The sequence below is a fragment of the Canis aureus genome, chromosome 24, assembly GCF_053574225.1.
Source record: "Canis aureus isolate CA01 chromosome 24, VMU_Caureus_v.1.0, whole genome shotgun sequence".
Taxonomy (NCBI): Eukaryota; Metazoa; Chordata; class Mammalia; order Carnivora; family Canidae; genus Canis; species Canis aureus.
The window spans coordinates 9,633,200-9,649,029 of record NC_135634.1 but is presented as its reverse complement, the minus strand read 5'-3'; the positions used below and the strand labels follow the sequence as shown (position 1 = coordinate 9,649,029).

General features: G+C 38.1%; 1 long non-coding RNA gene and 1 pseudogene across 6 annotated transcripts in view; both read right to left on the bottom strand.

The window, feature by feature from the left end:
- LOC144295735 (uncharacterized) overlaps positions 1-15,830 on the bottom strand; it is a 240,340-nt gene that overhangs the window by 16,485 nt on the left and 208,025 nt on the right. The gene's annotated exons all lie outside the window — the stretch shown is intronic.
- On the bottom strand, positions 12,705-13,951 carry LOC144295732 (malate dehydrogenase, mitochondrial pseudogene; annotated as a pseudogene).

Sequence of the window (15,830 nt, the reverse complement as noted above, 5' to 3'; positions counted from 1 at the left end):
GGGATGCTTCATCCCCATCTTTGGTCACCAAAATGTACTTGAGGGAGTGAGTAGAAGGGCCAAGTCACTTCTTCTCATTGCTTTAGGATCCTTATTCTAGCAAAGTGGGTCTACATACACTTTCACGGTGACTGAATATCCTTAATACACAGAAACAGGATGGATTTACTCTTGGAAAGCTCTCATCAGAGATGGTTGCTAAACTAAGTCTGGAAGGGCTTAAGTAGACTCAAAGCCACATCTCACAGATGTTCGACTGCCTTTGGGAAGAAAAGGTCAAGACCTAGTAGGTATTTTCTTTGTGACGTGAACCGAAAAGCAGGTTGTGTTCTATCTACTATTGTCCAAATGACTAGTCTTTCTTCAACTCTGTCCTTTCTGGAATTTATCCTATTTTCATTCTGATATCACATGTTGCCTTTCCAAGTTTATGGTTGGTTCTTTTTCTTTGCTATTGTACCTATTTTATTTTTCCTTGTTTTTATTTTATGGAGTTTTTCTTTTTTTATTAAAAGAAGCAATGCCTCATTTTCTTTTTGAACATATTTAGCATACTTATTTAAATGTTTTGCCAAAAGTAGTCTATAAAATATTCTATAAAAATGTTTTCATTGTTGACTTTGTTGGCTTTTTAAATATTAGATTTTACAGTATTTTTGTCTCTGGTTCTCAGGATAGCAGATTTTCAAGTACCTTCTCCTGGCCCTCTCAGCCCCTAAGTTAAGAAGAGTAAGAACAGTTTTGGATGCCTGTTACTCTAAGATATTGGAGATAGTAGATCCCTTTGCAGAGCCAGCAGGCAACCTGGCTTACTATCTCATATTTTGATGAACTGACATGCTGCTTTCTCAGATCCTCAGCTCTCTAAAGACCAGAGATCCAGGAAGACCACGTTTGCCATGTTATTTTCTTTTGTTCTATAGTCTCTTTTTGTGATTAAGAGAGGCCTACCTAAGCCCCTGCTTTCATGCTTATGAGCCTGGCTCTAGCCCCATGTGTGATGGGGAATTTCTAGTGCCCTTGACCCCACAAAACCTGCCTCCTGGAAGCCACTGCTTGCGTCCAGACCCAGAACCTAGAGGGCTTTTAGGTTCAGCCAGCTCACCATTTTCCATCTCTATTCCATTTTTGGTCCAGGGTGATATTTATCTTGTTTTTATTTCTGGTTAAGGTCTTTCATTTCTCTTTTTAAATATGTTCCCTGTCATTGCTATATTTCACTTCTTATTTCTATATGTGTAACCTTAAAGAGTAAACACTTGACTATAACTCCAAAAATGTGGTATATGCCTTCATTAACCTATGCAAATCCTGCTGTGCCTTCATGCACTTCACAAACATTTGTTAGTTCTTAATGTGTGTAGGTCATTGTTCTAAGCTCTATGTAAGTATGTGTAGTGGAGTGGTGGGTGGGTACAAAACCTTTTCACCTCCAAGTCCTTTTAATTTAATCTAGGATTGACTTTTATACTCCAGTAACTATAATGTGGACAGTGCACATCATCTTCTGAACTAAAAGTCAGGATGGTCTAATTATAAGCAATTTAATTTTCCTAATCTGTTTCCCCATCTACAAAATTATAACAAAAATAGCACTTACTACTTAGAATGGTTTTGAGTATTAAATAATACAATCCAAACAAAGCACTTAGCTCAGTATTTATTATTAAAAAACATACTCAGTGGTATTAGCTACTATTATCTTGATAGGCAGTGTGCCAATTTCAATCATTTCAATGATTTTAAAATCTATTATCTGTGGAGTCTTCTATGCAAATATTTTCTTCTTCCTAAATTCTTGTTATTCTTCTATGATAAAATGGACTTCTCATCACCTCTATTCCAGTGCATCTTTGCCTCTGCCCAGGAGGGATTTTTCTAGCAAAATAACACATCTGTGTCATACATGAGGTAAGTTGGCTTTGAAAGGGCTCTGCTCTGAAGAAAGTGAGAGCTCACCATCTTCTCTTTGGATAAAACCAAGAATGGGTTTCCCAGAGCTCATACACAGGGTGAGTGACAAACAAGATCTTAAAGATGGACAGATGGTAGGAAAGGAAGGAAGAAAGGATATTAAAAAAGAAGGGACTTCTGGAGGTCCATATGAGAAAGCTTCTGCTTAGTTTGGAAACAGCAATGAGATATTTTAGAATCCTATTCACTCTGAGAATGTTTGTGATTGGCTGTAAGTATGATGGAATTCTTTCTGCTAATAGGATCTACTGCAGAAATTATTGGCCTACAATAATACAATACAATAATTTCTTTCTTTCTTTTTTCTTTTGCCGACAGGATTCTGACTTTTATTCTTAGGTAAGAACACAAAGAACAAAGACAAGTAGCAGCAAAAAGGGCCTGTCTTCTAATCCGGCTGTGTCCGGGCCTCAAGAAGGACACTTGTGCAGGACACATACCACTCAATCCTCAGAGACGCTCAGAACCTCACTTGGGCCTGAAGTGCACCTGATTGGTGGCATTGTTCTTCATTTCCATCTTCAGCATCCACTTCGATTTCATCCTCTGGACATACTGCATGTCCCGCTCACGCAGAAGAGCTGCTCCTGTGCTGCCGGTCCATCCCAGGGCTCTGTACTGCTGCAGTATCCGGCCCACAGCCTTTTACCAAGAAAAAAGCCTGGTGTCCTGGGATGTCAGAACCTAGATCACTGTAGGATAACCTAACCATGAAGACACTGAGAAAGTAGTACCTGTACCAAACATTGCCATAACTCACATGTGGATATTTTGGTTCAGGAAGTATACTGGGGTGACCCTTCACTTTCAATGTCTTATGACAACAGAAGAACACAATATTTAAAACTGAGACTCGGGTAGCCTGGGTGGCTCAGTGGTTTGGTGCAGCCTTAGGCTCAAGGTGTGATCCTGGAGACCTGGGATCGAGTCCCACATAGGGCTCCCTGCATGGAGCCTGCTTCTCCCTCTGCCCATGTCTCTGCCTCTCTTCTCTCTGTGTCTCTCATGAATAAATAAATAAAATCTTAAAAAAAAATAAAGCTGAGACTCTTCTGGAAAATCTAAGGTGAATGGACACCAGAGTAGGATAGATGCCAAACAAACCACTGGACAGGAGAAAGGCTTGAGGGCTATTTCTTCCTATCAGAAAGGGCTGACAAATGCTATGCTCAGAAAGACCATCTGAGTAAATTCAGCAATATAAAATTGGAACAATGATGCACAAGCACTGAGAGTATGTTTGTTTTATTTATCCCTATGAAAAGGGAAACAGAATGTTGGCCTATTTTGGTGATTTAAATGAGAAGTCTGTAAAGGAGGTAGAACAAACAAAACTTCCACACATGGCTGATGCCTCTGGTCAAGTTAATTTGGGTGAACACAGAAAAAAAAAATTAAACCTTTGAATATAGTCCAAGATTTAGGATGGATTTAAAAAAAATCAGCTGGTCACCTTAATTTTTTATAACCTTGGTATCATAGGAAGAATATTTTTTGACATAATGGAACTTCCGTAAGTTAAAACAAATTGAATAGCCATCTTATTCAGCAGAATCCGCAATGTTGAGAATCATTTTTAAATGCTCTCTTAGATTTGGTGTTGGAGAGACAGAAGGTAATAAGTTTTGGGTTGTGCTGAATCCCTTTCTGAGAGTATTTACTGAGCATGCTTAATCCCCAGGTATTAGGCCATGTCCCAAGTCTTCCCAGATGTGGACTAATTTCCTTGACCTCCAAATGCCAGATGCTGAGGTTGGGACTTCATCAGCATATTCATGTCAGGAGCTGGAAAACATTTTTATTTCCTCCAAAATTCATCTTCCCCTCCATACTACAAATTAGAAAATACAGAGCAAGTTTACTGCTTTCTGGGATTTTGAAGGCGTAATGCCTGGAACATGCATCAGTTGCCAAGCGGGGCACAGGCCTGTCAGACTCCTTATGGGTCTGGGTGGCCTTGCATATGACTTTGATGTTTGGGTTCAGTTTTATGTCTCTCTCCAGGACATTTAAAAATGAGTTAGGCCTACTCAAAATAAAGGATAGCCATTTCAGTTGGTCTAAAATGAAGTAAGGAAATTGGAATGGCATGAACATTAAGGTTCAGAGAAACAGATCTGAGGTCACAAAATACCTGGCCCTGCCAAACCAAAAACCAAAGTACAGCAATGTCAAGATACTTTTGGCTAAACCCAGGCCTAAAACACCCACCTGGAATGGCTCAGAATTTATCTTACATTAGATCTGTTTTTTTTCTACATTACCTCAAATATTGACACAAAGCCAAAAATAGAATGAAGTTCTTAAATTGGATGACCACGGCTTCCTGTTGGAAAGAAGGTAATTTTCCATTTGATCAGTTGAACTGAATGGTTTTGCATAGCATCTGGTTCATGTTATAGAATTAATACAATTAGAATTTTAAAACAAGCTTTTTTTGACATTACTTTTCCTTATCCAAGTGTCACAATCTACTAAAAACTGCAATTTGCAATTTGTTAATTTTCTTAATTTCTTCAATTTTCCTCTTCACAGCTCCATTTTACATTCACTGTTCTCACTCCTGTCTTTTTTTTTTTTTTTTTAGCAATGCTCTAATTTCTTACTGCTTGCTACTTTTTGAATATTATGGTATTTTTAAAAAAATATTATGGCATTTTGATGATCTTGTTCTCATTGGTTTGATGTATTTCTTTGTTCTTGTATCTTGTCCTTGTATTAAATGCTCCAAGTCCTTCTTTCATAATATGTCTGTTTGGAAAATTAGGCTTTAATATTTTCCAACATTTTTTTTTTAACATTGCTTGCTACCTCATGTTTTTAGGATGATACTTTTACCAGTTCTCAAATATTGCCAGAAGGAGGGAATCAATTGACATCTTCTCTAGACTTTATCTTGGAAATAAAAAAATAATAAATAATTTCCCTCACACTAAAAAATGAAACAGAAAATTATCTTTGTGTTCATCATGGTCATTTCAGATTTTGGATTTGAAAATAATGCCCAAACCCAAAGGAAATTTGTGGACAAAATTACTTTTTAAAAATTAGTTAATGTAGGAAAAATTCATGTAGTAGCCAGAATATTAGAAAAATACTTTTTATTGGGTTAGACTATATAAAATCTATGACATTTAAAATAATACTGTCTTGTCTGAATGGGTAAAAACAGAAAGCTTTTGGATGCATTAAAACACACTTCCTAGCAGAAAAAGAAATTAAGAAAGCAATCCCATTTATAATTATATCAAAAAGAATAAAATACCTAGGAATAAATTTAACCAAGGAGGTGAAAGGCCCACACTCTGAAGACCAAGATGAGAGAAACTGAAGACAAAACACATAAATTGAAAGATATACTATTCTCATGGATTAGAAGAATTCATATTGTTACAGCATCTATACTACCCAAAGCAATCTATAGATTCAATGTAATCCCTGTCAAAATGCTAAAAGCATTTTTCAGAAAACTAGAACAAATAATCCTAAAATTTGTATGGAACCACTTAAGACCCCAAATATCCAAAGCCATCTTGAAAAAGAACAAAGCTGGAGGTATCACCATCCCAGATTTCAAGATATACAACAAAGTTATGTAATCAAAACAGCATGGAATTGGCATAAAAAAAGATATATAGATGGATAGAACAAAAGAGAGAGACTAGAAGTAAACCCATGTGCATATGGTGCATTAATGTATAGTAAAAGGGTCAAGAATGTACAATGGGGAAAGGACAGTATTTTCAATAGTGTTGGGAAAACATGCAAAAGAATGAAACTGGATCACTTTCTTATACATACACAAAAATAAATTTAAAATGGATTAAATACCTAAATGTAAGACCTGAAACCATAAAACTGCTAAGAGAAAAACATAGGTAGAAATCTTTTATTTTTTTATTTTATTTTTTTATTTTATTATTATTTTTTTAGAAATCTTTTAGACATTGCTGTCAGCAACATATTTCTGAATACATTTCCTCAGGCAAGAAAAACAAAAGCAGAATTAATTATTGGCACTACATCAAACTAAAAGGCTTTTGCATAGTGAAGGAAGCCATCAACAACAAAAAAAGGCAACTACTGAATGAGAGATATTTGCAAATAACATATCTGATAAGGGAATAATTTCTAAAATATATAAAGAACTCATATAGTTCAACACCAAAAAAGCCAAATAATCTAAAATGGGCAGAGAATCTGACTAGATATTTTTTTCAAAGAAGAGATACAAATGGCCAACAGACATAAAAAGATGCTCAACATCACTAATCATCAGAGAAATGCAAATCAGAACCACAATGAGATATCACCTCATACCAGCCAGCATGGTTAAAATAAAAAAGGCAAGAAATAACACGTCTTGACAAAGATTTAGAGAAAAGGGAACCATCGTGCATTGCTGGTGGGTATATAAATTGGTGCAGCCATTGTGAAAAACAGTATGGAGTTTCCTCAAAAAACTAAAACTAAAAATACCATACAATCCAGTATTTCCATTGCTGGGTATTTACCCAAAGAAAATTAAAATACTAATTCACTCTTATGTTTATTACAGCATTACTTATACTAGTCAAGATATGGAAGCAATATAAAGTGTTCAGTGATAGATAAATGAATAAAGAAGATGTGGTAAATGCATACAATGAAATATTAGTCATAAGAAGGAATGAAATCTTGCCATTTGCAACAAATGGATGGACCTAGAGGATGGATATCATGGTAAGGAAAATAATTCTCAGACAGAGAAAGACAAATAAATACCATATAACTTAAATGTGGAATCCAAACAACAGAACAAAGCAAACAGAAACAGAAATAGACCCATAAATATAGAAAACAAACTGGTAGCTGCCAGAGGGGTGGGGGTTGGAGAACTGGCAAAAGAGATAAGGAGATTAGGAGGTACACATTTCCAGTTATAAAATAAATCAGTCATGGGGATGAAAAGTACAGCATAGGGAATATAATCAATAATATTATAATAACATCATATGATAACAGATGATAACTACACTTATCATGGTGATTATTGTGTAATGTATAGAGTTGTCAAATCACTATGTTGTACACCTGAAAGTAATATAATTTATACCAAATAAACTTCAATTATAAAAATGTACCTGGATGGCTCAGTCTGTTAAACCCATTTGGTATCAGCTCAGGTCATCAGTTCAGGGCCGTGGGATCCAGCCTCATGTCGGGCTCCATGCTCAGCAGAGTTGGCTTGGGATTCTCCCTCTCCCCCAACCTTCTCCCTGTTTATGCTATCTCTCTCTAAAAAAAACTTAGGCGCATCTGGGAGGCTCAGTCGGTTAAGTGTCTTCTTTTGGTTCATGTCATGAACCCAGAGTCCTGGGATTGAGCCCTGGGTCACGCTTCCTGCTTAGCAGGCAGCTTGCTTCTTCTCTCTTTGCCCCTACCCCCTGCCCTCACTCATGCTTGCTTTCTCTCTCTTACTCTGTTCTGTCTCAAATAAATGAAATCTTTAAAAAATTTTAAAACAAAATAAAGTACTGAAAGAAAAAAACTAAATATGCACTTTTTATACTTATATTTAAATACCCCATGTTTGCTTGCAAATATCAGCAAAAGTAATCATTAAAATGTATGTTAAAGGAATGAGGATTTTCCATCTTCTTTTGTGATAATCTACCCTTTGGTTTAGTGTTCTTAGAAAAACATTTGCAACTGATCCAGGTCTTAGAATAAATGCTGAGGTGAAACCAAACTACTAGAAAGTAACAACATTAATGGAACATAGTCCACTTATTTTTACCTCTGGTAAAATCATTATATGTATTTCATTATATGTATCTAGAAGCTACAAAATCATACATTAACAATGTATTGGGCAGCCCGGGTGGCTCAGGGGTTTAGCGCCACCTTCAGCCCAGGGCGTGATCCTGGAGGCCCGGGATGGAGTCCCATGTCAGGTTCCCTAGGTGGAGCTTGCTTCTCCCTCTGCCTGTGTCTCTGCCTCTCTCTCTCTCTCTCTTTCTCTGTGCTTCTCATTAATAAATAAAAAAATCTTTTTTTAAAAAAAGTTATGTATTGAATTATCCATTCTAAGAGTTCCTGATATAGTCAGATACTATAATAAAGTTCTCGGACAATTATCCTGGAGACTTTTACGTATTTTGTAAAAAATTAACCCTAATTCATCTACCCAAATATGCTACAGCCTGGTAAAAATAGGTCTAAAAATATTTCCATCATTAAAAAATACCCACATCTACTTGAAAATCCTTAGTGCCTATGACATCTCTTACTCTAGTCTTCTCCTTACTTATTTAAAAACATAGTAAGTCCCTTTTCAAGTTGTATTTTCAAAATAATATAGGAATATATTCTCTGTAAAATGTAGGCATTATGAATTAGGCTAGTGTTCCTCAACCCTCCACTTCCAATCATAATTCTCTTCCTAGAACTAACAACTGTTAGTTCATTGTATATAATTCCAGAACTTCTATTTCTTCTGTGCATTTCCATCTATATTTAAACCTATAGCCATATAGCCATTTGATCCATTGGGCACTATGAATATAGTAACTAATGCCTACCACTTTTCAGGGGCCTTTAAAAGATTTAATTCCTAAAATTTTTATTGCCTCTAAAGTATAAAAATAAAACTACATAATTGAAAAATAATGTTAAATAGTAGTGCAATTGCAGGGTCATAGGGTAGTTTTTAACTTTTTGAGGAATCTCCATATTGTTTTCCAGAGTGGCTGTATCAGTTTGCATTCCCACCAACAGTGCAGGGGTTCCCTTTCTTCACATCTTTGCCAACATCTGTTGTTCCATTTGTTGTTAATTTTAGTCATTCTGATAGGTGGGAGATGGTATCTCACTGTGGTTTTGATTTGCATTTCCCTGATGATAACTAATGCTGAGCATCTTTTCATGTGTCTGTTAGCCATTTGTGCATCTTCTTTGGAGAAATGTCTGTTCATGTCTTCTGCTCATTTCTTGACTGGATTATTTGTTCTTTGGGTGTTGAATTTGATAAGTTCTTTATAGATTTTAGATACTAACCCTTTATCAGATATGTCATTTGCAAGTATCTTTTCCCATTCTGTAGGTTGCCTTTTAGTTTTGTTAATTGTTTCCTTTGCTGTGCAGAAGCTTTTTATCTCAATGAAGCCCCAAAAGTTCATTTTTGCTTTTGTTTCTCTTGCCTCTGGCAACATGACTAGTAAGAAGTCACTACGGCTGATGTCAAAGAGTTTGCTGCCTATGTTCTCCTCAAGGATTTTGATGGTATCCCATCTCACATTTAGTTCTTTCATCCACTTTAAATTTACTTTGGGGTATAAGAAAGTAGTCCAGTTTCATTCTTCTGCATGTTGCTGGACAGTTTTCTCAAGACCATTTGTCAAAGAGATTGTCTTTCTCCCATTGGATATTCTTTCCTGCTTTGTCAAAGATTAGTTGACCATATAGATGTGGGTCCATTTCTGGGTTAATATTACGTTCCGTTGATCTATGTGTCTGTTTTGTGCCAGTACCACACTATCTTAATCACTTTGTAATATAGCTTGAAGTCCAGAATTGTGATGCCTCCAGCTTTGTCTTTCTTTCTCAAGATTTCTTTGGCTATTCAGGTTCTTTTTTGGTTCCATACAAATTTTAGGATTGTTTGTTTTAGCTCAGTGAATAATGCTAGTGGTATTTTGATAGGGACTGCATTAAATGTATAGATTGCTTTGGGTAATACAGACATTTTAGCAATATTTGTTCTTCTAATCCATGAACATGGAATGTTATTCCATATCTTTGTGTCATTTTTTATTTCTTTCATAAGTGGTTCTATAGTCTTCAGAGTCTGGACCTTTTACTTCTTTGGTTAGGTTGATTCCTAAGTATCTTATAGTTTTTGGTGCAATTATAAATAGGATCAATTCCTTGATTTCTCTTTCTGCTGCTTCATTATTGGTGTAAAGAAATGCAACAGATTTCTGCATGTTGATTTTGTATCCTGTGACTTTACTGAATTTATATATCAGCTCTAACATTTTTTTGGTGAAGTCTTTGGGGTTTTCTACGAGTATCATGCCACCTGTGAATAGTGAAAGTTTGTCTTCTTCTTGCTGATTTGGATTGCTTTTATTTTTTTCTGTTGTCTGACTGCTGAGGGTAGCACTATGTTAAATAACAATCAAGAAAGTAGGCATCCTTGACTTGTTCCTGACTGCTGAGGATAAGCTCTAAGTTTTTGGCCATTGAGGATGATATTAGCTATGGTTCTTTCATTTATGGCCTTTATGATGTTGAGGTATGTTTCCTCTATTCTTACTTTATATGTGTAAGTGATGAATCACTAACATTAGTAAGTCATTGAATTTGAAAACAATAGGTGGTTAGGTTTTTGTCATTTCACACATATTCCCAAGTATGAATGATCATTACTGAAAATCATAGCTAATTGCAAATTAAATTACATGTAGTTAAATCTTTCCAAAAGCAAAATTAGAAAAATCCTTCCCAGATTTACAAAATTTTTATACTTAATTTGAGGAATATATCCCAAATTAGGTAGAGCAATACCTTCAAAATTTAGGATTGTTTAGGGCCTTCAAATTTCTTAATATAGCCCTGTGGAAATATATTGTGTTAATTAGTGGAAGTATTTTTTAAAACTTGCTTTATTCATCAAAATGACTTAGAGATTTTGAATATGATCTGATATATACCTACCTCTATTTTGGAACTGAGTGCTAATATTTCATAGTGCCAATTGAGGAGTGGAGGATATGGTGAGGTATAGTTGTGAATGGAAATCAGCAAACTAAATCAGTACTTACAGACTATCTTTCAAATATAAGCAAAATTAAGAACTATATAAGATTATAAATAAAAACCCTGAAAAAAGAAGTAGATATCATAGCATACTACAGGTAGCCTAAAGGTGGGGAGTAGGGGGAATAATAGCATGGGATATTAACTCACTCACTTGGTCATTTATTTATTATGTAAGTAAATATTGAGATTCTAGTATGTGGTCCTCACAGTGGGGATATAGCCCTATATGAAGTAGATCCCATCTCAGTGGAGCTCATAGTCTAGTGGGGAGGACAGACATTACATAGTACTGCATAATGACTACTATACTACTAAAGAGAAGGTGAAGGGTGCTCTAACCCATTTTGGGGGTTCAGCAGAGTCCTGTGAGGAAGTGAAATTTAAACTGGATGACTAGGATTTTTCTCAGTTGCATGCTGATGTTACTTGGATTAGGGAAAAACAGCATCAAGGCTGAGAGAAAAATAGAACGTGGGAGGGCCTAAAAGCAAAAGGGGATATGGTGGCATGATTAAGATGATAAACAGGAAAGGAAGGAGGAGAGGTAAAAGGGTTTGAGAGCCAGGTAGGGAGCTTAGTCTTACATCTATATGCAATGGAAGGTCACTAAAGGGTTTTGAGCAGGCCTGGTCAAATGTGTCCCTTAGGAAGAGAAGTAGAGTAGTTGTGTGATGGAAGGATTGAAGCGGAGCAAGCCTAGAGCAGGGAGACTGGTGTGGAAGTCAGTGCAATAATCCAGATAATAGAGGAAGGAGATCCAGACTAGGCTGAGGCAGTTCACTGATTCAAGAGACAGGAAAGGCAAAATTGACAGGATTGGTCATGGAGAGTGAGAGATGATGCCTAAGTTTATAACTTCGGAGAAAAAGACTAGAGCAGACCAGAAATCATCTTCTAGCCCTACTGGATATGCTTACCACTTATTCCTTAGTGGGAGTAAACTAGGGAATGATATAAGAACACAGTTCTTTGTATATAAATATGAAAGGTAAATGGTATACTTTAATCTCAGAGCAAAGTTGGTCATTTCTAACAATATGTCTTTTGTTATTTTTGTCATCTTAAAGAACATCTATTCTATATAGCTAGATTTGAGTCTTCCACTTTACAAGTAATCATTAATATCTTGAAGTGAGCAAAACCAAGTAAATATTGATAGGGAATTCTGAGTTAAGAAGGCTTATTTCTACTCGGATAAGTTGTATATTTTGACTTCATGTGTGTAAATTACTGTGATTTTCATTATAGTCCTCTGCACTTAGAAGGTCAGCTTTATCTAACTATTTTATAGAAGGGAAACCAAGTCCAGGAAAGGTTAAGTAATGTGGAACCAGGATATTTGACACATGTTTTAAGAACTCTTTTAGTTTAATGCTCTGGTATCTCCAGCAAACTCAAAAGCTGGAAATGGGTCAGCTTGGAAACAAATAGCTGCTGCCCATGGCTAAAGCAGAGAGGTTCAGAAGAAGAGCAGAAAGCACCTGATCAGGAGTCAAAGGGTGAGATTGAGTCCCAGATCAGCTGTTTCACCAAAAGTATCTGTTCCCTGGGTTTGTGCTGAGGCTGCCTATGTTTTGTTTAAGTACTACCCAGTGAGATCAGAAAAAAACATCAATATATTTGAAATGAATACATTCTTCACTTTGAGGAGCAGTGTACCTTAAGTGCCTAATCTTGAGAATGGATGTCTCTGGGGCAACTTGGAGGCAGGATGGGGTGAGAGATGAGTGTTGGTGTCCACAGAGTGTCTTGGCACACAGCAGGAGGTGAAAAAGATATTGAGTGAGTGACGGCAGCATGCTGCGCTAGCCCACAGAACATGGGCACAGTCAGTAGATTCTTTCTAAATTCCTTTCCACGGGATGCTATCTCTGACAGTTAACTTTCCCCATTTCACACTGGGCTGATCAATGAACTTGTAGGTGAATGAATATCCCTTTAGGTGCATGTAAACACAAGGCAGTTTGATGAAATTCTGTTTTGTTTTTTGTTTTTTAAAGAAAATGGAAGCCTGCTTTTATTGACGCACACACTGACGGACTTGCGCTTGGAAGGGGCGGTGACTTAACATGACACTGGTGGTTAACGCAACGGAAACATGAGGGCAGGAGATGGCTTCGCAGGGACATGATGCCTTCATAAGTGAGGGAAACGGACTGCTAGCTGGCTGCCCTTTCATTTCATGTTCTTCACGAACTCCTCTCCCTTTTCGATGGAGGCCTTCAGCTCGGCGATGGCTTCTGCTATCATCTCTTCAAAAGGGGAGATCTTGCCAATGCCTAGATTCTTCTCGATGCCCCTTTTCCCCAGCAGTAATGGTGTGGAGAAATAGGCACAGTCTGCTTCCCGGGATTTAACAAAGGAACATTCGCCAACTCCTTCCTTCCCATCATTGCATCCACAAGGGAGAAGACAAACCGAGCTCCAGCGTATGCCATGGACAGGGTGGCGGAGCCTGCTGCAGCTTTGGCCTTCACCACCTCCGAGCCGGCCTCCTGGATCCGCCCGGCGACGGCTGTCAGCGGGTCCTGGGGAAGGTCCACCTTGGGGGTGCGCTGAGACATCAGGGGGACGATGGTCTTCCCGGCATGACCGCCAGTGACAGGAACATTGACTCGCGCGGGATCCAAACCCTTTAGTTCTGCAATGAAAGTGTTGGCCCTGACAATGTCCAGGGTCGTCACCCCGAAGATTTTATTGGGGTCGTAAGCTCCGTGTTTCTTGAAAACCTCCGTTGCCATTGGGATGGTGGAGTTGACCGGATTTGAAATGACGCAGATCCTGGCCTCGGGGCAATGCTGGGCGCAGGCGCAGTCCGGGTGGCCACACTGAGGCACCGGTGCTGAGCAGGTCATCCCGTGTCACGCCTGGTTTTCTTGGGACTCCGGCTGGAGTCACCACCGCATCGCAGTCTTTGAGGCCATCCGGCAGCTGCTCGGGTCCGAGGTGGCCTTTCACGGTTGCTCTGGTCTCGATGTGGCTCATCTGCGGCCGCTCCGGTGTGTGAGCAATAGCCGGGGGGTCCGGCGGCTCCCTAGGGGCTGTTCTTGAGAAGCCGCGCAAGGGGCTGCCCCACTCTCCGGAAGCCCCGAGCGCAGCGGTTTAGCCCTGCCCTGGGCCGAGGTGCCCAAGCTGCGGCCGAGAGCGGCGCGGGCGGGGCGGGCGAGGGCGGAGGGCACGGTTGGTTGGAGCGCGCAGGGAGCGGCGGCCGGCAGGTGACGCCAACGACCTCCACGCTGCGCCGGGCCTCCCGGCTCCGCTCTCTGAAATTCTGTTTTTAACAAAATAGTTCCATTTACCTAGTTAAGGATGTGTGTGTGTGTGTGTGTGTTAGCTACTTGAGTGGTTTTATTTGTCTTCATCCAAAAAAAAAAAAAAAAATGGGGTGAGGTCATTAAGGAGGGCACTTGATGGGATGAGAATTGGGTGTTATACTGTATGTTGGCAAATTGAATTTAAATTTTTTTTAAAAGTCAAAAAATATGGTTCCCATACAAATAAGAGGTTTGACTTTCTCTAGTTGAAAACTGTTTTAGTTCAGGAAGGCATGGCCTGCTGTATAATAGGTAATATACTGCATGTTCTAAACTATATCGTTCTTATGAAAAAACCCTTTTTTTTGTGCCCATGCTCCTCTGTATTATATACAAAAGATCTTGATCAAATTACACCTGACTCTGTGGTTTATGTATACAATGGAATATTCCTCAGCCATTAGAAACGACAAATACCCACCATTTGCTTCGACGTGGATGGAACTGGAGGGTATTATGCTGAGTGAAGTAAGTCAATCGGAGAAGGACAAACATTATATGGTCTCATTCATTTGGGGAATATAAATAATAGTGGAAGGGAATAAGGGGAAAGGAGAAAAAATAAGTGGGAAATATCAGAAAGGGAGACAGAACATGGAAGACTCCTAACTCTGGGAAACGAACTAGGGGTGGTGGAAGGGGAGGAGGGTAGGGGGTGGGGGTGACTGGGTGGCGGGCACTGAGGTGGGCACTTGAGGGAATGAGCACTGGGTGTTATTCTGTATGTTGGCAAATTGAACACCAATAAAAAATAAATTTATTATTAAAAAAATTACACCTGACTTTTATAAGAATTTTCTCAAATATGTAGGCAAAGCAGAATCTGTAAGTTTAAGAAAATAACTTTGCCCATCCTAGTCCTCCCCTTTCCCATTTTTCTAGGGAGATGTTTCAGACAGGCTTGGTGAGAATTTTGCTTTGAGAGCATTTCATGGTCAATTTAGAGTGCATAAGTCTTGTTGCTTTCCTATTTTAAAAATGTCAAGCCAATTACTGGCTTATGAAAGTACAGAGCTTGCCAGCAGTATATATCTCTGTGATCTCTTTTGACCCCTGTAGGTCCCAGATTGGAATAAAGGGCTCGGTTCATCTGATTCTCATGGTGGCATGATGTTTGGAGCATGATGCTGTCCACATACTACTGGAGGCCCCAACAAGAAAGACAGGACTATTGGGTTCAATTACCTCTACAGAACTTCCCAGATGTGTTCTTTGATTTTAGAGCAGAAATCTAGGAATTGACAGCCCCTAGCTGCCCATAGAAATACTTGTGCACAAAGTGTTTTTCTTTTAGAATGAATTATCAATATTTTAATATTGTGATATTTTATATTAAAATCTGAATCTTAGCCTCTCTATAAAAGTCACTGGGTTTCCATTCTGACATGGCAACAATCAGCCAATTTATTTTTTTTAATTTTTAATTTTTATATATTTTTTAAACAATCAGCCAATTTAGATGAGACTTACGCTCTTTGCCACAGTTCTAATCATTATTAATATCATTTTCTAATCATCGTGCTTGCAGTGCTGTGTTGTATTTCTCATATGCAGCCTGGCTTTGCTGATTTGTGCTCCCTGCTTGCATCTATAGGCATATAAATACGTGACTCATATTCTAGTAAATTTTTACTTAAAAATCTTCATTAAACTTTAAGTGAATTGCTTTATGCTAACAAGAACTAGAACCTGTCTTGTAGCATATACATTTTTTAAAATGATTTTATTTATTTATTC